Source organism: Tamandua tetradactyla, chromosome 9, assembly GCF_023851605.1.
Source record: "Tamandua tetradactyla isolate mTamTet1 chromosome 9, mTamTet1.pri, whole genome shotgun sequence".
Lineage (NCBI taxonomy): Eukaryota > Metazoa > Chordata > Mammalia > Pilosa > Myrmecophagidae > Tamandua > Tamandua tetradactyla.
The window spans coordinates 51,786,085-51,809,094 of NC_135335.1; the positions used below are offsets into that span (position 1 = coordinate 51,786,085).

The following is a 23,010-nucleotide window of genomic DNA, read 5'->3' on the forward strand; positions in this document are numbered from 1 at the left end:
ACCCATGGCATTTGTGACAGAGGCCCTGGCCAGCTAGCACGTTATCTGGGCAAGCACTGGCTGAAAGAAAGACCTGCCAGACTTCTCCCAGTGCTTACCGCAAGGACTCAAACTCTGCCCTTGGTTTAAGAAGAATCAGAGGAAAATGGAGAGGGCGCCCTCCCCACCTGCCTTAGCTGGTGAGACTGTAGAGAGCCGAACCAAAGCCTTCCAGGCTCACCTGGGTCAGAAGGCTGCCTGCTGGCCCTGGGGGCTGCCAGGAAGGGTGGGGAGGCGGAACGGGGGCTGATGATGAGTCATCTGCCTCCGCTTCAGAAACAGGCAGTTTCTACCCCGTTGCTCCTAGAACGTCTCTGTCAACATGGTTTTATGGTCAGCTTAGAATTTCTTTGGTGGATTTGTGCCCTCCAGAATTGGAACTGAACTTGCCTTCACATGCTTTCCCTCTTCCCTCTTAGTATACACTGTTAAGCTCAGGAGAGTACCTGGAGAATAAAATCAAATGAAGAAAAGGACAACATGGGCAGAGTCTCCATTATCAAATACGTAGGGTTGGATGAATAGGGAATCTTATTTACCAGGCAGGCAACAGCGCCGAAGAGAAATTCTCCCCCCATCACTGCACCTGCTTGTACAGTTCAAATTAAAACCCGACACCCAGCAAATCCCACTTCACAGTGCTTTTCAGTGTTGGAGCCCGTGAATTAAAGGCAAGCATTGTTTGGGGGGATTATTTCCTTGCCTTTACCAGCTTCAAAGAAATGCGAATCTTCACTCACTTTTCTATTGATCCTTGCTGATCAGATTAACTTTGTTTTGGATTCCTATTGAAACAAAGACAAACAGATACATTTTAAGCACTTTCATGTATAGCTTTGTTTCAGTTCAGAATTCTTGTGTTTCTACTTCCTTGTTACTAAGATTACCATGCCTTTGGGGGAAAATAAGGGAATTACCATAAATTCTAGTCACTAAATACCAACACTTTCTGGCAAATTATCTCAATTGTAAAATACTTTGGAATACCAAGTAATTATATGCAATTAAAACCCCACTGTTCATTTACTTTCCCTTGTTAATTTATAACAGAATACCTGTACTCAGGACAACGAAAAGATTAGGAAGCACTAGAAATCAAAGGAATCCCGCAGTACCAGAGAAATGAGGCCAAACATTTATCCTACTCATTGGGTACTTCAGATTTCAGATAGAATTATTTAATACTCTCCTGCTCTTTAATGAACCATAAAGAATCTTAAGAGCATTTCCTTGAAGACAGAATGTTCTCGTACTCTTTGTAAATTTACCAGAGAGGTTTGCTCTCTTCTTACTCCACTCTGGCCATGACTCAGGTTCTTGGAGTAGGGATTAAAAAATTTCCCTCTGGGCCCCACTGCACCCCCTTTTATCCAGTTTCCTGTCTTCGCTTGGCTACTACTGAGTCTGCATTTAAATGTAACCTCCTTAGAGAAGCCAGGGTGTCTCCCAGGGCCCGGGGGACCCCAGCTGGTCACCTAGGGGCTGTTTGCTTGGGCTTGACTGGGGCCTGGTGGCGCCTCTTCTCGGGGTCCCCCCCCCACTTCCCCATCAGGGAACCTGGAATGGGAGGGGTCCCTTCCCGCAAAGCTTTTCATTGGGCCACAACCTCTACACCCCAACTCCAGGCCGGAGATTTATTTAAGTGACCTGAATTTATGGAAATAAATGCCTAGATTGTCACACCAGCATTAGTCGCAACCAAAAAAAAAAAACGAACAAGGACAATTCTTTAGGAAACTTGTAAGGAGGGAGCCCACCCCACTTGGGAAGCCAGCATCCGCCAGGGCTGCGGGAGGGGACGCTGCCCGCTGTGCGCGGAGACGACAGGGGCTGATGGCCTGTGTCTGGGAGCCCAGCTGCCCCAGCCCCAGGTGTCCTCAGGCCCGTTCTGGTGGCGGCTGCCGCGGTCCCACAGCCATGGCCTCGCCCTGCACAGCTCTCCGCTCAGAGGGGTCAGCGGTCTGGGGGGCCCCCGCCCCATGGAGGCGACCTCACCTTAACCAATGGGCTCTTTGAAGACACCATTCCCAGACGCGCTCCATCCACAGAGCTGGGGTCTGGACTTGGGCAGAATTTGAGTGATTTGGGGAGGGGAGGGAAGCGATGTGCTTCAACCCGAGGTTTGAAGACCACCTGTCCCGGTTTGCCCGGGACTCAGGAATTTCACTGGAAAAATGAGTCCTGGCGAGCCCGGAGGGCAGGTTAGTGGGAATAACAGAGCCTGGCGGGGCGTTCCGAGCCTCAGACATGAAGCTCTTGCAATCAGCATGGCTATTCTTGAACCCAGAGCCAAGGCACCTTGCAGAGGGGCCACACCAGGCCCGGCCACTGCTGGACCGTGGGCAAGCGCCGCGCTGCCAAAGGCCACATGTTGGTTCCACATACACTCCCATGCCGCACGCAATTGTAGGCAATCCTAGAGTAAATTAATAGGATTTTCCTTTTGAACTACATCATATCCTCCTCCAGTGGCACATTTCACTGGGGAGGCATTAGACCATTGTCCCACTAGTGGTATGAGAGAAAAAAGATCCCAGGAGTGGCTTAAATTTCTGAGAAATGTATTCCCATAACTATCCTTTAGTGGCGCATCTGGAGCTCTGATGTGGCAGGAAGAGAGGCCCCAAAGGGATGCCCTGCCCCAGGGGTGCCACCACAAGGCCAGAGGAGGCGGGTGGGGCGAAGGCGCGGGCTCGGAGATGCCCCTGCAGCTGGCAGTCAGTTAGTACCTCCCGAGGCCCATGTCCCTGAGCCTTTTGTCCACCCGCCCCTGGAAGACACGTGGCCTCCTGCCTCTCCAGGGACTGGTGACTACGCTGGCCTGCCCCCTCCGCCCCACAGCTCCAGGACAGCAGAGATGTGCAGGGAAGGTCCACCAGGCACCACCGAGATAGAGGAGGCATGCCCATGTGAGCCTGCCCTGGAAGAATAAGTTATGCATACCTAATCAACCTTTTAAATGGTGCACTGGAATCTGAAATCATCAGATATCCAAAAGCTTAAAAGAAGCATATTCTTATCAGAAAGTGTTTTAGTTTGCTAGCTGCTGAAATGTGAGGTACCAGAACTGAATGGCTTTTACAAAAGGGGAGTTTAATAAGTTACAAATTCACAGTTCTAGGTCTATGGAAATATCCAAAGTAAGGCATCCAAGGAAAGACACCTTAATTCAAGAAAGGCTGATGGGTCAGGAACCCCTCCTTCTGTCAGTTGGGAAGTCGTGTAACTGGAATCTGCTGGTCCCTTGCTCCTGGGGGCCACTGCTTTCACCCTCTGTTCCTATGAGGGTCCCTCACGTTGCTTTTCTGGGGCGGGCTTTCATCTCGTGGCTTCCCTTGACTCACTCCAGTTCTGCCTTACTTAGCATCTCATGGCAACATCCGCTGGACTCCAAGCATCTCCAGACATCCGCGCTTCTGTTCTCCAGGTGTCTGCATCTGTGTCAGCTCTGCTCTGAGGCATGTGTTGGCTCTGAGGCTTCTGTCATTTCTGACTCTTTCCAAAATGTTTTCTCTTTTTTGGACAGAAACATATATATTTTTTTATCAATTAAAGAAAAAAAAGAAATTAACACAACATTTAGAAATCATTCCATTCTACATATGCAATCAGTAATTCTTAACATCATCACATAGATGCATGATCATCTTTTCTTAGTACATTTGCATCGATTTAGGAAAAGAACTAGCAAAACAACAGAAAAAGATATAGAATGTTAATATAGAGAAAAAAATAAAAATAATAATAATAATAATAAAAGACACAAACAAACAAATGAAAAACTATAGCTCAGATGCAGCTTCATTCAGTGTTTTAACATGATTACTTTACAATTAGGTAGTATTGTGCTGTCCATTTTTGAGTTTTTGTATCTAGTCCTGTTGCACAGTCTGTATCCCTTCAGCTCCAATTACCCATTATCTTACCCTGTTTCTAAGTCCTGTTGGTCTCTGTTACCAATGACATATTCCAAGTTTATTTTCGAATGTCGGTTCACATCAGTGGGACCATACAGTATTTGTCCTTTAGTTTTTGGCTAGACTCACTCAGCATAATGTTCTCTAGGTCCATCCATGTTATTACATGCTTCATAAGTTTATTCTTTCTTAAAGCTGCATAATATTCCATCGTATGTATATACCACAGTTTGTTTAGCCACTCGTCTGTTGATGGACATTTTGGCTGTTTCCATCTCTTTGCAATTGTAAATAATGCTGCTATAAACTAATCAATACCCACTGGAATGGGTGGATTCACATCTCCATCTAATCAAAAGATCACAGCCACATTTGGGTGTGTCACCTCACCACGAAGATAATCTAATCAAGTTTTGTAATTTACAGTGCTAAATAGTGATTAAAGGAAATGGCTGCCCCCACAAGATTGTATCAGGATTAAACCATGGCTTTTCTAGGGCACATAATACTTTTATGTTATTTTATGTACTTAGTTTTAGCAAACCTAAGTAGCAGAAATCTTCAAAAATGGTATGTTCTACTAAATATCTGTCAGGGTAACATGACCTGTGTTTTAATTTAAAGAGATCCAAAATTTCTTGGCATTGTCACAGTGCAGCACGAGCTATAAGCTAAGTTAACCACAGATGGAAATCATTCTTATCCATTCGGTAGCATTACTTCCTCAGATACAGTATGCTACCTGGTCTCCACCTAAAGAAATGTGATGCCTGAGAAACTCCCTAGAAGAACGCAACAGTGAATGGTTATGTGGGCACAGTGACAAGCCAGTGAGAAATGAGTGTCACTAATAGCTGCCCAAAGGCGAGAAAGACCCAGTGCCAATGTATGTTTGACCGAGTTGGCCTTCCCCAACCCCCGACCTGGGAGGGTTCTCGTGTAACGCTGTCCAATAGAACTTTCTGTGATGATAAAAATGTTCTGCAGCTGTGCTGTTCATTATAGCAGCTATTAGCCACGTGCACCTGGTGCAAATGAGAACCTGAATCTAAAGTTTAATTTAATCTTGCAGTACATACATGTAATTTAGCCAGCCACATAAGGTTAATGTCCACCATACTGGCCAGCACCAGTCTCAAACACTGAAGAAACTGTGAGAACAAAAAAAAGAAAAATGACGTTTTATTTGTACTTAAAGAAATGCCAGTGAAACTATTGATTTAATGCCTTTCACCTATCAAATATAGATTTACAATGTTTTCCCTTAAAATACTCAAGGTTGGTGAGCATATAGAAAGATGGAATCCTCACAAGCCAATGGAGTTTGCATGTTTGAGAGTGCAATTGGCAATATTTGTCAACACCCTTTCAGGGAACACACATGTTTTGACCCAGAAATTTTATTTCTAGAACTCTTTCTTTAAAATAATCAAAGGCTCAGTCAAAGATTAAGGTACATGATTATCCATAACACCAGTACTCAGAATTATAAAAAGTTCCATATCAATTCACTGTCTGAGAATAGAAGAATTAGTTAAATAAACTACAATTATCCGATAGGATGGAATAATATTTTAAAAATGATATCACTAAGAATATTAAATGACACAGGGAAATGCTCATGATACAATGGAATAATATTTTTAAAATGATATCACTAAGAATATTAAATGGCACAGGGAAATGCTCATGATACAATTTTAATTGAAAAAGTCAGGATTCAACATTGTGTGTAAAGCATGACCCTTAGTCAATGTACACTTGTGTGCACCTGCGTGTCAAAACTGGGGGGAAATGGAGGTGGTTTTTGGCTGGTTTTCCATTTATTTTCTTACACATTTCTATACTTTGTTAAATTTGCCTCAATTAATTTTAACAAAAGGAAAAATCAATGGCATTAATGATTTTAGACCGTGCCATTCAGAAAGGGGGCCTCTGGGAGAGCAAATTGTTCCCGGGGCATCTGCACTTCCTCTCCAGGCTATTAGAATGTTGCTTAGATGCCCACGGGGCTGAGTGAGTTAACTGGCTACTGGTTTAAAGTGCGGATTCCCTCTAGGCACTCTGTCCCTTTGCTTGCTGTGCTCAGCTCCACGTTGCATCTCACAGAAACTCTGTTTCCAAAAGAGAAAACTGGCCAAGCCCCTGGCATGTGGCATACCCGTCTATGCAGATAATAATAGCCACAGAACAGTGAACCCCCAAAGCCCCAGTGCCTGAGTTGTGGACACTCAGAAACCTGCCTGGCGCTTGGCAGAAGCACACACTTGGAAGCTCGAGGACGTGGAGGGAGGACCCCGCACTTTGCAGTCCCGATGTCCTGTCGGCCCTTCTGGTCTGGGCGTCCCCTGGAGAAGTCACCCCTTCGGTGGCTCGAAGTGGCCCAGAGGCCGGGAGAACTAACAGGTGTCCCAGAGCACGTCTAACACCTCTCCTGGGAGGGGAGGGCAGAGGCTCTGGGGCGGGGCTGCAGGCAAACGTGTGATGACTAACTTAGTGAATCATATCAAATTTTAAACTTTATTTTATTTTATTTTTTATCGTCTCCTGGATAATTGAAGGGGAGTGGATACCCAATTGACATCCGCCCCAGGCATCAGCCTGTCTTGCCGCAGTCTCCCTCCAAGACAGGTGTCAAGAAGGAGTGCGGCTTCCCACAGCACCTCCACCTGTCAAAACTTCCCCGCTCCCGCATGCTGTCACATTTCTCTCTCTCCCACCCACCGTCAGCCTCTACTTCCACAGAAAGTAAACACCCAGCCACATACATAATTGATGAAAACGAAGTTTCTAGAAAAGCAATGACCTTCAAATCTCATGTAGAAATTCATATTTTAACATGGTGTTTGTCAAATCATTATCTGACAGTTTTAGAAAACTATCAGTGTCTAAATTACCAGCAAAATAAACTATAAATCACAGACTACTGTTTTTCACCATATTTAACTATTTTTGTCAGAAGACTCTAATTTTTAGAAAGGAAGGAAAGAAGGAAGAAGGAATCATTCTTCCACCCAGTGAACAACAATCAGAAATGAAAGCCGGCCTTCTCCAGCCGGGAAGGTTTTCCTGATATCCTGTCCATTCTCCTGCAGCAGGCTCAGCTCTACTCGAGATATATTTGGACACAGAAGTCACATCAGGCTTTATAAAACTGCATCCCTGCAACGCTCAGCTTGAAAAACCTATACTCTCCATTCTTATATACCCCCCAATTTAAGATTCGGCAACGAATGATAACGGGCTGCATTCTACCCTGGGCTATGAGACATCAATCAAGCGGTCATTTCTGAAGGTCCGTCAACTTCAGGCACTGGGTTTTTGTGTCTGATTGTTTAGTCGCTGTTATTTTAAATAAATGGGTGCTCCATTCTGCATCTCATGCAGAAAAAAAGTCAGAAAATCAAACACTGCATACATGCAAAACTGGAGAGTTGGCCAGGAGAACATATCTTTGGTCATTTCTTTTTTAAAAAATAAATTCTAACTTCCAATCTTCACTTTGTCAATATTAAGGAGATAACTGCAAAAGAAAACAAAGAAACAGCAACAAGTGTGGTCTCTACACTGTGAACAGGCTTTAATGGTTGACGTGTTGGGTGAGGGGTGCTGGGAGGGCAGCCCAGGTTTTGGATGGTGATATTTTGGGGACTGTTGGTTGCTTTCACCAGCCCCTGATCTGACTACAGAAAAAGTGAACTGTGTTTTTAGGGGTAAGATATACATAATTATTTACTTTTCAAAAATATTCACAATTGCATTAAGGCTTAATCTTCCAAATGGGTTTTAAGCTAATTAATCTGGGTTACATATACACACACACTTTCTTTTCAAATGGAAACATGTATTCTGTAGAGACACACACACCCACAATACGGCATCATGTGGGGACAGAATTGATGGGTTAGTGTGAGGGGATTAGACAGAAAATTCTTAGTCTTGCGGGGGGGGGGGCGGATTTAATGCCATTATGTCATGCCTAAGTAGGTACTGGATTCTGCATCAATCAGTGCAGCTCCACTTTTCTTTCTTTCTTTGTTTTTCCTGTTTTTACTCTCTCTCTCCCCACCCCCTCGAAATACAGTGATGGGAAAATAAAAGGAACTGATCATAATAAAATTCAGAAACAACTTAGGACACCCACATGAGTTGTCCTGAGCACTGGGAAGCATAGAGAGAGGAACGGCATGGTCTCCAGTGTGGGTGACCTCATGGTGGAGGGGAGACTCTGGGAGACCCCCTGGGAGCACATCTGCAGCCCCACCCCTCCCAGGTAAGGGCGACGGGGGGATCAGTCAGGATGGACTGCATCATGCTGTGGTAACCAACAGCCCCAGTCTGCCAGCGGCTTCGATGACAAAGATTTCCTTCTAAGTCATATCACATGTCCACCACAGGGCACGGGACAGGAAGGCTCTGCTCAACCTCCTAACTGAGTGACCCAGGCTGGGGGCCATCTTCCAGCCACATCTTTCCAAGGGAGGGTATGTGGTGAATCGTGCACTGGCCCTTGAAGCTTCTCTTGAAAGAGACACATCACAACTCACAGGAAGTCACATGGCCCCACCCAACCTCAGTGAGTGAAGAGGAGCCATTGTCATGTTTCCTGAGAGGGTGTGAGCCAGCCCCCTGACCACCACAGGCAGGAATGTGCCCAGTCCTCAGCCAAGTCCCCAAGCACCAAGTCCCCAAGCACCAAGCCTCTCAGTGCAATCCATTTCCCTTGGCCAAGTGCTCACTGTCCCAAATCCCACTGCGGGTGAAGTGGCCATGACCCAGCTCTGACATTGGCACATATGAGAAGGTCTGCTGGGGGACTCCAAAAAAGATTGTTCTTCCTGATGTAAGTACACACTTTTCTTCTGTCTTTCTTCCTATTTGAATGTGTTTGTGTACAGATGTGATGCTTGGAGCTGGGGCAGCCATTCTGAGATCATGAGGCAACACCAACAAGCTAAGGATGGCAGAGCAGAAATCAGAAAGGCCCTGGACACTGATGCCAAGAAAACACTGCAGCACACTCAGAATAGCATGACCTCAGTCTCAGGTGAGACAAAAGACGGGCTTTTCTGATTAAGCAACTACTAGTCAGATAGTTCGTTGCTGGTACCTGAATGAATCTAAACGGAAACCAGTACAATCACACCTCTGCAGGTAACCAGCTACAAAGTAGACAGTTGGTGACATTGCAGCAGAGTGTTCAGTGGAGGGACCATGAAGGTGAATTTATTCTGCTGGGACAACTGGAGACACTCCTGATGAGTGAGGGCCATGTTGGAAGGACTCTGACGGGCAGAGGCTGTCTGCACAGCGCAGGTGCGGGGAGAACAAGATTTCATTTTGCCTTCTGTTTGCTACCTGAGCACACATTGGCTGCACACTTACTTACACCAGGGCTGTGCTGGGTCCTGGGGGTGGGACGCACTCCATTAGGGGAGTTCTTTGCTACCAAAGCCACAGGGAGACAGGGGGAACATTCTCACTTCTCCACGTGGGAGCCTGAAAGGATGGAAGCCCAGAGGCTGGTGGGCGCGTGTGGCAGGGCCTCCTGGTCTATAAGGCCACCCCCCAGAGGCAGAGCCGGGAGGGAGGAGGAGAGAAGTGGCCGGCTGGTCCTGGGAGTCCCCGGACCCAGCTGTGCCTGAAGCAAGCAGCAGGCCCAGGCCATGTCAGCTCTGGACGCTCCGTTACATCTGTCCGTGCTGAGCACACCTGATGCCCTTTTACTTCCACTCTTTCACCTGATGGGCCCCGATGCCCACTTTCTTCTAGCACAGACTGGGCCACCTGACTTAACAGGAGGCTGCCGAGGGCTGGGATGCACTTCTGAGCTCCTGGGGAGAGCAGCTCTGGAAACTCAAGTGCAATGGGCTGTGGGAATGTCACAAAGTCCGTACTCAGCTGCAGTAATTAAAATAGCTTTAAAAAGGCTCCACTTACCTCACCTGGCCTTAATGAGGGAGTTTTGGTTAAACTACATTAAAATCTGGGAGCATCGCCATTGTTAATGCAATCGATCATAATTCAGACGTGATGCCAGTCCTCAAAATGCGTCTTTAACTTTGGCAGTCCGAACACCAAAGTCTGGGATATGCAGGGACGCAGACACTGATTTTCAGTTTGGACAAGCAAAGGGGGAATGGCGTAAACTCCATATGGTCATGAAAGGCACATAAAAAGTTCAGAGAAAATTTTTTTCCCCAAGTCACTGGTATACTAGAGGGTTAAGGGAAATAAGAAGAGGTATTCACTTACGGGGAGGCAGTAAAATTTCCCACTAAGCGCTGACAGGGGAAAAACTCTGCAGTACTTGGGCAAATTCCCATGAGTTTGCCCCACTGCTCCTGTGGGAACAGCTGGAGCTGCTGCAGTGTTCCCCAGCTCCCAGAGGAACCCGGCAGCTGCAGTGGATCCTCTCCCTCCCCGCTCCCCCAAGCTACCTGCTGGGGAAATCTTCCCTCTGCTGGGAGTTTCTCCACATTCCCTCCAGGCTCTGGGTGCTGGGCAGAACCAGGTGCCATGTCCTTCGAGGGCTAGATGGTGCCCCCCAAAGCTATGTCCACATCCTAATGCCTGGAACTGTGTGTGGGACCCTGTGCAGAAAAGGCCTTTGCAAAGGTAATTTAGCTAAAGATCTTGAGATGAGGGGCTCTTTCAGGGTTGGCCAGGTGGTCCTAAATCCAAGGACAAGTGTCCTTGCAACAGACACCCCAAAAAGGAGGCAGACACAGAGGCGAAGCTCACAGGAAGACGGAGGCAGAGGCTGGAGGGGGGAAGCCATGAGCCAAGTAACTCCCAGAGCCTGGAAGAGGGACGGAAGGAGGGAGCCAAGGAGAGAATGAAGGACGGAGGGGGAAGGACAGAGCAGGGTAGGGAGGGCACTCCTTGAGAGTCTCCAGGGAAGCATGGACTCGCAACACTTCGGTTTCATACTTCTGTGAGAGCATAAATGTCTGCTCCCTGAAGCCACTCAGACTCTGGCAGTTGTTTCCGACAGCTCCAGGAAACTCACCCTTGCCCTTTCCCATGAGCTCCCGGTGGTGCAGGGAGCCCGCTGAGCCCGCCTGCAGGGGGTGGAGGAGGACAGGTCCCACACAGCCCCTCAGTCTGAGATCTCTCTGTGCTCACCAGAATCCACCTCCCTGGGCCTCTGGCACTGGGGAAAAGGGGCCCGGGAACTGGACGCCCAATTGAGTTTCAGTTTGGGTTTCCAGAGTGGTCAGGAAACACTTTCTTTAGGTCCAGCTGCCTGACTGACTTCATACACAGTTGGGCGAAGCTGCCCATTTGGGCAGAGCTGACCTTAGGACTCTGCAGCCACCTGATTACCGAAACCAAACATGTAAAATGGCAGCCCTCTAAGCAGAAGCCATATCAAAACGTCGCCTTGTTATGTACAGATGGTGTTCAGGGAGCAGGGAAACATAGGTATTAAGTGTCTGCCCATTGTGAGGGAAGAGTTCCAGGATACTCCATGAAATGCCAAAAGGTTCAAGGTCCCAGCAAGTCAACAGCCAAGAGACGGATTAAAGCAATAAACACTTTGCCCCTTTAGTGTTTCAGCATTATGGTGCGTTTCCGATGATATGACAAAAACAACAAGTCTGGGTCATGGCCAGGTTCCAAGGGTCAGCCCTGTGCTGTGGCTGCTGCTAGGACCCACCCCAGGTGGCAACGGGCAGAAGGGAGAAAACTGCCCACCATGACGGTGCTGTGTTGGGGTCAAACTTCGTTCACCCACCCACCGCCTCGTGGAGGAGTTCCTGGGGCCCCTCCCTTGCTCATGGCTCCATTTGCCCTGTCCCACCCCCATCTCCAACCCTCCAGAACATTCAATGGGAGATGCAATCACACTGTGGTATAAGGTCATCAAATATTAAAAAAACAAGTGGACAATGCCATCTAGGACTAACTCCATTTCTAAGATCAACTGCATTGATGCAACATAAATTTGCACACAAATTTGACTCTTTAAAGGGTGGCCGTGGGTGACTAAATCCCCCCCCCCCCCCCCACGCACACTCCCTGTACAGAGACACACACCTGAGGACAGCGTCCTGCAGACAGGGTGTCTTTCTCATCTAATAGCTTGTGTGAGTTTGCCATTAAAATGCACCACTCACCAACAGACACCCAGGTCAATTTATGGGAGAAAAGTGGGCCTGCTCACTCGAGAATAAGCACAGGCAGAAGGAACCGTAACAAATCTAAAAAACTGAAACAGAAATAATGAGGTAGAAGCTCAATGCAAATTACGCCCTTTATAGTTTAGACGAGGGCTCCAGCAAAAAAATCGATGAAGAAGTTTAAATTTCAAATTGGACTTCAAAATATATTACCCACCATATTGAAAAGAATTTTCTTGTTAAAGCTGGTTTTTCTAAAGTAATGCGATGCTAGCAGAGCCATGGGGAAGCGTGGCTTGGTTATTCCTGTCCCCTTAGTCACCGGCACCTCCCCGGTGGGCATTGTGGGGACACAAACAGATGTAGGAACCCGAGTCTCCCTAACACCTGACTTCTCTGCTCACAGGGGACCATACCCTCTGTCGACAGGTCCCGGCGATCTTCCTTACAGGCACGCCCACCCTGGACACTGGCTCCACTTAGGTTCCCCAGGCAGACAGTGTCCCCATGGGTGGGCGCTGGTCACTGTCCCTCTCGGCCTCCACCCCTCAAAACCCACAGGGTCAGTTTCTTCCTTCAGAATGAGCTGCTTCCCCAAAGGGAGTCCTCTGACTCCTGCAGCATTCAGGCAATTGCAGGATGAGTCAGCAAAAAACGCCACTAAGGTTCCTGTTTCACGAGGATCCACGGTACACACACAAGGTCGCCATCCCCAGGGAGGCTCGCCGGTCGCAATCCCTCTTAGACTTGAGCTCAAATGCACATAGAGGCAGAGAGGGTCACCTCCAGCAGAAGTCTTACTAGAGACATGTGCAAACGCATCTGCCCTAAAGAAATCTTCGTGTGAGGTCACAAAGGTGCTACAACAGCATCATGGGGAGTAATGACTAATTAGAACCAAGTTAATGTTCTTTAACAGGGAGCTAATTAAATAAGCTACAGCACAATTGTGCTCTGAACAACGGTTTTGGAAAGATGATAAAGACCTATGTGTGCTAATGTGAAAAAAAACAGGCAAGAGACATTGTTAAGGAAAACTAATAGGTTGCAGATGAAATGCAATGTGGTAACATATCACTGGCGGAAACACTCGCCCAGTGCTATATGCATGCTCATCAGGCTGGGAAGGAGGAAAAAGACTTGCAGGCAAAAGGCAAAGGCAAGGCATGAAGCAGCACGAGGTGTTAGAAGCTCATGCAGCTGGAAACCAAAAAGAAGTCTTAGCTGATGGGCTGAAGAGAAGGTCAGAAAAGAGGACAAGAACTAGATACACCCTTCAGAATCTTTTATGCCTTGCTCAGAGTCTTGGACTTTAGTCTCTAGGCAATGAGGAAACTTTGATGACTATTAAGAAGGGGAGCAACTTGATCAGTTTGTAATCTAGAAAGATTATTCTTGAAATAATACGGAAGATAAATTGAAATGGAAACAGATCTTTCCAGAACCATGATAATTATCCAGGCTGTTGATGATGTCAGTCTAAGTAAAAGTATGCTAATAGGCAGGATGATCATCTCATTTCTTTTCCAACTCTAACCACTCTAGAAAATGAAAAATGGTGACCAGAGAGACATTGGGTTAGAAGAAACCATACATTAGGACTCTCCCAAACACACTAGAATGCATGGGCACCCCACTCACTGGGGATGGAGATACCTTTGAGAGGAACCAGGACAGTCACAGATCACCTGATACCTCCATGAGGACAGTGCCATATCTCAAGTCCTGTGCACTATTGACCATTGAATCTCTTGGGCTGACCCTTAGCCAGGAATACTGAGGGATGCTCAGTTAGCAATTGTTGAATAAATGAATACTGAACGAGGCAGAACTGAAGACATATGAGGGAGGCACTGGTGCTGGCTCCCAGGTTTCTGGTAACTGCAGGCACAATGATGACACCTTTCCTCAGACAACAGAGATGAGAAGGGAGTATGTGCCTCTTAGGTCATCCCGGTGGGGATGGGTCCAATGAGGTTGAATATTTGGGTCTGTAGGTCTTGGCCAAGATTTGGATTAGAGATGAATTTGGTGCAGATGAGGAACAGTTCTGGAATCTGTGGGATGCAGATGAGGTTTTCCAATGAGGATGTGTAGATTGAGATGAGATTCCAGAAGGAACTCATGGGAGAATGGAGGGTGGAGGTGGAAAAAGACAGAATTAATGGCTGGATGCACAGTGAAAGAGCAACCAACTTGGAGAGAGGTGCTCTCAGTGAAGGTGGATGTCATGGCTGGGCAGCAACGCTGGATTTGTGAGTCTGAACCTGAATGCAGTGAAGTTCGTGGGAGTTGATCAAACTAGATGTCTCAGAGTGTACATCATAAAATCAGCTTTTTCTACCACCTGTATCCTAATCATCTCCGTGCTTATTTAAAATTCAGGTGTTGGATCCAACCCACTACTAGTGAATCAGACTATCTTCAGGCAAATCCAAAGAACGTTAATATGTCCCTTGAAGGATTCTGAAACTTGAGTATTTGAGCTGTCCAACGAGATGTTCAGGAACAAGAAATGAAAGATGAGCTTGGAATGGAGAAGAGCATTCTGGGCTGAGAACAATGGATTGAAAAGCAGAAACAATAGAGGAAAATATTAGATCCAGGAAAATGCTACCCGCAATATTTCTCCAACAATTCTTTCTTATCAAGAAAACACTAGTTTGCATTAAAATAGAATTTTCAGGAGTTGAGAGTATAAAACCACCACTTCTCAGTTCTATCAAGCTTCGATTGATACATTTCAACCATGAAAGTTGACAGATGATATGCAAAAGAGTTAGAATTTAACTTTTTAGTCAAAAGGAAACCTAGGATAATTTGACAGGGGACAAAAATGAATGTTCCTTACGTGGCAAAGTGGTTCATGTATCAGAGGAAAAGAGAATGATAGAAAGATGACTTGAGGAGGCCCTTGAAGAAGAACCTGAACTGGGGAGGGATAAGACCAGATTCAAAAAAATTTTAAAGATAGAATTGACAGGTCATAGTAAATGGCTGTAGGTAGCCATGTAAAGAAGGAATTAAAAACAAGTGCCTGGGTGAGTGATAACAGGGAAAGAAACGAAGAAAACTTGGTCAGAGATGGACAGTCAGCTAGCTGCGGGAAAGAAGTGAAGGACCATTTACGTGGGCAGGAAATGCAGACACATTTTGATCGGGCATCTGGAGACTTTCATAGATTTGTCTTTTAGACATGAGGAGTGAGGTGGTTTCTTTTTAGATGGTTTGGCTCAATGACAAAAAATGGACAGCTAATTCAAGGGACAAGGAAGAATTTACTAATGAATTAACTAATTCAAATTCTTGAAATAACTGTATGCTATGGACGCCCAGGGCCCCATCATGTTATAGATTGAGTCATGGGAAGGTGCGACTTGCATTCTTGTGTGATGATATGATACAAGAGCATGGGCAGAATCTGCACTCTTCTGCAGAATCACATCCCTCTGGATAAGACCCTGAGTCTTCCTAGAGGGAACAGTATTAACTTCAGGGTTTTCATGGAGCTTTTTTATGGAACTTCTTACATAACCCGGGTTCATGGTGACATAATTAAGTTGGTGCAAGCTGCCTGGACTTGATGAGGCTTTAAACTACCGAACTGTTACCATAACTGCAGTGGTATCTCATTCACTTCGTTTCTCTCTGCAGATAAAACCAAGTTAACCAGAGGAAGCATGACCGGCTTTATTTCCAAGTGAAGGTGCCAAGAGGTGATGATAAAACTTATTAATTGGCATTGGCTTTGCTGTATGGCAGATGATAATCAATGCCATGTTTTGCATATATTATGCATATATGGAGTTAGCAAGGAAACTATCTAGAGAAAAGCATCATTTTTTCCCCGTGCTATTGAATTATTCCTCCTGCACATGCCAATCAGTAGTTTTGCGATAAAACACAGAGGGATTGTTATTCAGCTTTGCAACCACTGGATTTGTTTTCCCTCGTGAGGAAACTATTAACTCAGGTTTTGTGTTCTGGCCTGAATGTTTTGATGCCCAGGGAAGACTTGCAAATGAATTACTTTCATCAGTAGTAATAACGATAATAATGGCAATTGCCTTTATTTAACAGCATTATTTTTCCTCTCATGTTTTCCTTGTTTCAGACTTTGCTTTAATTTAATAATTTGTACATCATAATCAACTAAAAATTTTTAAAAATTTCTATTTGGGGGAAAAAGTAGAGATTCTGGACAGGCATAGAAGATGCACTGAAAGTGACAGGGCTAAGGGCTGCACCGGTGGGTCGTGTCCACGAAGGGTCAGAGGCTTGCACGTCATCAAGTCGGCTGAAAATAAAAGAATAAGAATCTTGATAGTCATGTACTTCAGTGAGTTTCCCAACTTATAGTTAAGCACAAACAAAACCCTAACTGGAAAATCTCAGGAGGAGAGAGGAGCTGTTCTGCCCACAGCACACAAGGAAGTGATGCCCTGACTGAGCTTTCCCGCTATGAAAGCAAACACTGTAAGATGGTTCACACGTCAGGAATTTGGGGCTTATGGTTTTGAGGCTAGGAGAAGTCCAAAAGCGTGTTGACGGCAAGGCCACACTGTCTCCACAAAGACTCAGCGTCCTGGGGCTGGAGCCTGGCACTCCCTGGTCCTATAGTGACATTTTCCTCTTTCTTCTCTGGCTCTGTTGGCTCCTGGTTTCTTGCTCTTTCCCATGGCATCTCTCCCTGATGCCTGCTCACCAAGGCTTCCAGGAATCGGGTTACAGCCAATCCTGGATCAGTTAGGCCACAGCTTAATTCCTCCTCAAAAGCTCTTATTTGGAAATAGGTTCGCACCCCCAGGCATGGAATAGGATTAAAAACATGTTTTCCTGGGGTACATGACGCTGCGCCACCAAGCCCCAAATCCTCCCCCTGCCTAAGGAAGCTCCTGAGTAGGCCCTCAAGACACATGGGCATCTGGAAAGACACTTGCCCCCTTGGGTACCTGAATAGGAGCCCAAACAGGCTGAGGCCCAACCTCAAGTCCAGGGCCCCTGCTTCCCTCCCATCACCCCAAGACCTTCAGAGGGAAATGCAGACTCAAGTCTGCTAGTAGAATTTCAATCCCAGAGGTCTGAGCTAAATCAGTTTCTTGGTCATCTTTCGCCACCTTCCTCCTTGGATACTGGTCATGACTCCTCACCACTGAGAGGTGAGTCCGGATGTGTTCATAGGATGAGCCAGTCCCCTACGATTAGGCCTCGAGTGTCCTTCCAGTGCTCTCGATGCATCCTCCGTGCTACAGCTCCACTGATGTGCTCGCTGCTCCTCTTGGCCCCTCTCAGCCGACTGTCCTTTCCTTATCTATTGAAATGCAGTTCCGATTCTCATTGTCTGCATTCATCCCTTCCCTGCTTTACTCCTGAAGTCTGCATTCCTTGCATCAGGTGGGGTCTCGCTAGGAAGCAGAAACTACACCTGTTGTTTGAACAGAGAAAGTTTAATATGAGGAAGCCAACTCAGTATAAAGAGCTAACTGGGTAACAGAAGAGGCAAAGGCCTCCCAGGGACAGCGAATGCAAGAAGCACACTCCAACCCAGGGGCAGGGGAGCACCAGAAAGGATGCACAGATATTAAAATTGGGGAGAAGGTATGTATGGGGCTGTGGCTCAGACCTCAAGGTAGAGGCACTGCTCAGCCAGTGTGGGGGGTTCTCGGGGTCACCCCTGGTCCCATGGGTGATGGAAAAAGGGAAAACTGCACTTGGCAGCTGGGACAAGAAGGCCTTGCTGCTGCCTGGGTGAAGTCAGGATGCTGGTGATGCTGCGAGTAACCGGAAGTGATCCCAGATGAGAAGAAGCAAGGCCCGCCTGCCTGCAGTCCCCACCCCACTCCTGCAAGCAGGTGGGACCGGATTTGAAGCTAAGTGGCAAAGGTCTCATAACCGGCATATCCTTCTTAGTGTTTAGTTCTGGCTTTGGAGAATAATTTAGTTTCTGTATATGTTTCACTTATTCGGGCAGACACTCCCTAATTTAACTCAGTTCTCCCCTTATCACCAGACACTGTTCATTTCTTACAGAACTTCACCACAAATGTGTGTTAAGTGAATAAAAGGAAAACGGATGAGAAGAAAGAAAGGAGGGGGCAGGAGAGAAGGAGGGAGGCAGGCAAGAGCTGTCACAGCTGCCTGATGGCCATGGCCCCTGTAACACAATCAGCTGGACCCAGCAGCCCAGGAGAGAGGGACCCTCCCGGAGCTTGGGAGGAGAGGGTGAGAAGGAAGGTTATGTCATGAGATCAACAAGGCCGTCTGCCCGGGCCCGGTGCAGACTGCTCAAGCGCGTGCCAAGGTTCTAATCCTAGATTTATTACACACTTGCTGAGTGACCTTAGACAAACCACTTAACTCAGCCCTAGAGATAATGTCACAAAGTCTTCAGCTTGTAAAATGATCACCAAGCCTTCCCACCACCACCCCGGCCGCAGCGATAATGCACTTGCTGGCAGTGAGGCAGAGCAGCTGACGAAACGCAGGATTGGACTCAAATTTTCCATCTTTAATGCAGTTCTTTCTTGCCCAAAGACTAATGTACATAGAGTAAGCGGCCACCCTGGGACCCAGGAGAACTGCGGGATGGGCTCCACTGCTGTCAGTTTCCTTTTTTGCAAAACCTGGGAAATGGGGCTTAACTGAGAGCTTTGAATTTTTCATGGGAGAACCACCAAGATGAAACAGTGTGCGAGGCGGGGCAGCGGAGCAGTGCCCCAGGCCTCCTTGATGAACAAAACGCACCCTTCACAGCACTTGTGACTGCCTGGGGTGAAGATGGAAGAAGTAGATGGAGATTGGGACCGAGATGAATTCACCGATCTCTGTCAATTAGCAAACATCCCAGGTCACGTTAGAAATGATGAAATGCCTGCCAGTCTCCCATTTGATTCCCAAGAGAACGGCCCCTGGCCACGTGGGTTTTCACTGGAGCATCTGGGCAGCCCATAGGCAGCAGGAGGGTTTGGGGGCTGGGCCTGAAGTGAGGGGGTTGGACGGTGCACCTAAAGCAGCATAAAAGACAGAAAAGGAGCTTCTCCCTGACCTGGACCTGGGCACTCTGCCCTGATCTGCTCTTCTTTTTGGTCACAGGCATGTCATGGACTTCGGGTTCAGGTGCCATCTTTGATGTGTGTCTGAAGAGGAAAACAAAACCTCCTCATCATCATCCTCTTCCCTTCCTCTCCATGCCCTTGCCCCCTTGCATGTGCATGCACGCACACACGCCTATCAAAGCTGGTGCAGGGTTAGGGGCAGGAGGCCTGAAACCCATCTTATTATTATTATTATTATTATTATTATTATTATTTTCACAGTAGGAAAGGAGAGATGGAGCTGGGGGTACCTCAGCCAAGAGCCTTCTTCTGCCAACTCTGGAGCAGCTCTGGAGGCTACCTTAGAAAGACAGCTAAGTGAGGAGTATGGTCAAAGCAAGAGCATGTCAAAGACTCCTTAGTCTGGGGATATTTAAAGTTTCTCTCCCTAGACCCATTTCATATCTCAAATTCTTTCATTTATTTATTTATTAATTTTTTCTGAGAATGTCCCTGGAAAACATCAGAGGGCCCTAAGTGTCTGCAGAAGTTCCCAGAAACTTCCCCTTAATTCCCCAAGCATCTGCTGACCCTTTAGAGAAGGCTGTGGGGTTCATTGACAACTGGGATTTTAACCTAACGAGTAGTGCTGTCCGGTGCACAGGGCCACTCAGAAGCCCGAACACATCAAACACCTTCTACTTAGGGCATGTGTTGGCATGAGTTTGACAACAGATCATTTTTAAAGGGATTTCTAATGGCTGAGCACTGATGGGAAGTCATGGAGATAGAACACCGGGCTAAATTTCAAACATTTTTGGAAGAGTCAATCACAGATAAGCCATTTATTATTTTCACCTTCTCCCATCTCACACATATCATTTCCTTTGAGGGTTTTTACTAGGAAATCATCTTTGGATTTGCTCAGATCTGAGAAACGCATTATCATTCCTAAGCTATTAGCTCACATTGTCTCCGGTTGTTACTGTCAGTTGCTATTTGGAATAATATGTGAAGTAAATTCATAAATAGGCTTAAAATATGTATTTATGTACATCTGCTTCTTTGGAGGAAGGATGCTACTGTAATCGCAATTGGGTGCAATTAAATTTATATTATAATTTAACCACTCTGGATTGTCAGAGCATCAGCTTCAAAATGTAGAGCTAAGATAAAAATCAGGGATTCTAACAAGGAACCAAAAATATTAATCATTCTTAGCAAAGCACTGTATTTTCTTCCTAAGTTGGACACCATATTAATAGTATTCAATATTTCTGTAAGTATTTAATAGAACCCAAGCCTGCAATTAAACTAAACTATTTTATTAATGAAATATTAACGGAAGTGACGGTGAAATTCATACATCTTGAACTGAGGAATTCTTATTTCCTATTCTCTTTTCAGTGAAAGGGTGAGTCTTTCTCTGCCCCAATCTTAACCCTGTGTATGGGTTTACCTGCTGAAATCCCATCATTCAGGAATAGAGAATTCTGCCCATCACACAGGGAGAGGGAAGAACATTACATAGTCTGCTTCTGCAGCTGTGTGGCTGTAGATAATGCAGATGCAGTTTGAGGTTTCCAGTGGGAAGCACTCTTCCTTAGTGACCCAGTTAAGCACTCTGCATTAGATCAACCAATTGTGGCTGTTCCTTGGAGACAAGTTGACTTCTGAGCTTCTCCTAAGGGATGGTGTTGCCTTTAGAAAGCAAGAGGAAATGCAGGTTTTCCATACTTTAGAACCAGGGAGTAAGGACTGGCTCTTGATATATCCATGAAGTTTGATCCCCAGGAAAGGCTTCTGGCTACTTCTCTGGCAGGGACCCTCGGGATCTGAGAGGAATTGCCCTAGTAGACCCAGATGATACGCTCATCTGAGGGACTAATCTTCCTGACAGTCATTTCGCTGCAAGAACTAACGATAAAATGACCTGGTCCTGCACCAGAAAAACTCACCTGAAAGAGAAATGAAACAAGTTCTGAAGAAAACTAGACTCACAGCTAAAGGGAATGAGGATTTTACCTCCCCAAGGACACCCATGGGCTAACAGACTAGCCCCACTGCTGGGGCCAAGCCCCACTGTTGCTGGGTATTATCCAGCCACAACTATGCACCAGGAGAGTTAAAACACAAATCTTAATGCATGTCTGTTTGTAAACTGTAATGTCCTTCTAACTGAAGTTCTTATCAGGGGTCTGCACCATTCTTGGCAAACAAGGCATTTTACCTTTTAAACAAATGATTCATTAGGTAATTAAATTCAAGTGAGATTACTCTAATTAAATATACACTGCTGGTTGAATCATAATTTCCACGTGGCCTGGATAGAGATGAACAGTCTCTTATTTCTGATCAAAAAAAGAACGCATTAAAAGAATGCCCCTGGTGATCGGAAGCAGAGACGTATCCACATTTTGCACTGGTCATTTCAAGAAGGAGAAGAGGGCAAACGACATAGGAGGGGGACTTCACACATCTGGAGACACCAGAAGTTCGGACTTCATTGCTCCGGGTTCTCTTAAAGAACACGGTGGGAAACGAGCAAGGTCCTTCACTCGGCGCTGGTGACAAGCACGCGTTTGCACAACCACGCGTCGGGAGGCGCCAGCTTCACACGTTTACCGCCCGGGTCCACCGGGCCCAGTGGAAAGTGCGCAAGCGACCTGCGCCAGCCCAGGAACTACAGGATTTGAGCACACTTAGAAGTCGCTTTGTTTCCGGCTCCCTCGAACAGCGCGGCAGCCACAGCCAAGGGGCCCGAAATCCCCGTCCGGCTTCGCTCCGTGCCCCTCCGCCCCGGCGCTGCGGGTCGGCTTTGTGGAGACCGCCCGCTTTGCATTTGTCAGACACGCGTTCCCTGGTGTCTCGGAGCAGGCAGCTACACCTGTACTGAGAGAATTTACATCGCCTTGCTCTGAGATGGCATTGATTTGGGACGGGTGAAATACAGACACAAACTAATTAAAAACTGCATAATGGAGCCCTACAGGAACGCGGCAGAAAAACAAATAAATACAACCGCAGCTGGCGCGGCGATGGTGCGTCTGCCCCCGAGCCACCGTCTGGTGACATAAAATTATAAACCCTGCAAACCCTCAGCTCCGTTGCCGTTGATCACATTGGAGGCATAATGGAAATGAGGTGGTTAATTAAGGGGAGGTTTATAAAATATTTACGTGTGCGCGCACGCCTGTAATTCGCTTCCTCCGACTCTCGGGGATGGCGAGGTCGTGGCATTTCAGGCCGGGCCACCGCGCGATGGAAACACTCGGGCCGCGCTCCAGAGGCTCAGGGCCCGGCCGCCCTTGGCACGCCGCCGCCCCCGGGGAGGGAGGCCCCACTCGACGGAGCGCTGGCTCCGCTCTTGCCGCTGTGCAGGACCCGGCCCGGAGCCCCTAAAGATCCTGCAAAGCCCCTCACTCTGCGCCTCTTCCGCAGTGGGTCTGGAGTCACTCACTGCGCCCCATCCCGCCGGTCCCTCTTGGCTGTCCGCGCGCCCGGTGCTCGCTCGCCGGGCTCCCTACAGGGTCTCCGCGCCTTCGGGGCGCCCACTTGGTGCTCCCGGGCTCTCTTGGTCTGGAAGCGACAGGGCCGTCTTCAGCTCCCCGCGTTCACCGGGGCTCGGCATGGCTGGGGTGCGCAGGCGGGGCCCCAGGGGATTCCAGGCCGAGGAACCGCGGGACAGTCACAGCCGGGCGGCTCCGGATTTCCCGGCCTGGCGCGCGCGGGTTCTCAGGTTGCAGCTGCGCGTCCCCGCGCAGGTCTCGACCGCCGGGGACAGTCTGATGCTCGTTTTGTTGTCGCCTAGCCGGGCGGCTTCCCGGGCCCAGCTGGAGGAGAAAGGTGGCAAGTCCTAACGAGTATTTAACAAGACTCATAAATCAGGGCGCG

The 23,010-nt window shown here is 47.3% G+C and overlaps 1 long non-coding RNA gene across 3 annotated transcripts; it reads right to left on the reverse strand.

Moving 5' to 3' along the window:
* On the reverse strand, window positions 1-23,010 carry LOC143647133 (uncharacterized). Of its 3 annotated transcripts, XR_013157870.1 has the most exons (5): window positions 22,296-23,010; window positions 5,036-5,107; window positions 3,400-3,552; window positions 780-824; window positions 1-485 (listed from the first exon to the last, which is right to left on the reverse strand). It is a non-coding gene; the product is annotated as an uncharacterized LOC143647133 (long non-coding RNA). The 3 variants fall into 3 exon arrangements; XR_013157869.1 differs by lacking the exons at window positions 1-485; window positions 780-824 and having other exon boundaries at window positions 3,074-3,552; window positions 22,296-23,007; XR_013157871.1 differs by lacking the exons at window positions 1-485; window positions 780-824; window positions 3,400-3,552; window positions 5,036-5,107 and adding exons at window positions 15,448-16,379; window positions 17,233-17,507 and having other exon boundaries at window positions 22,296-23,009.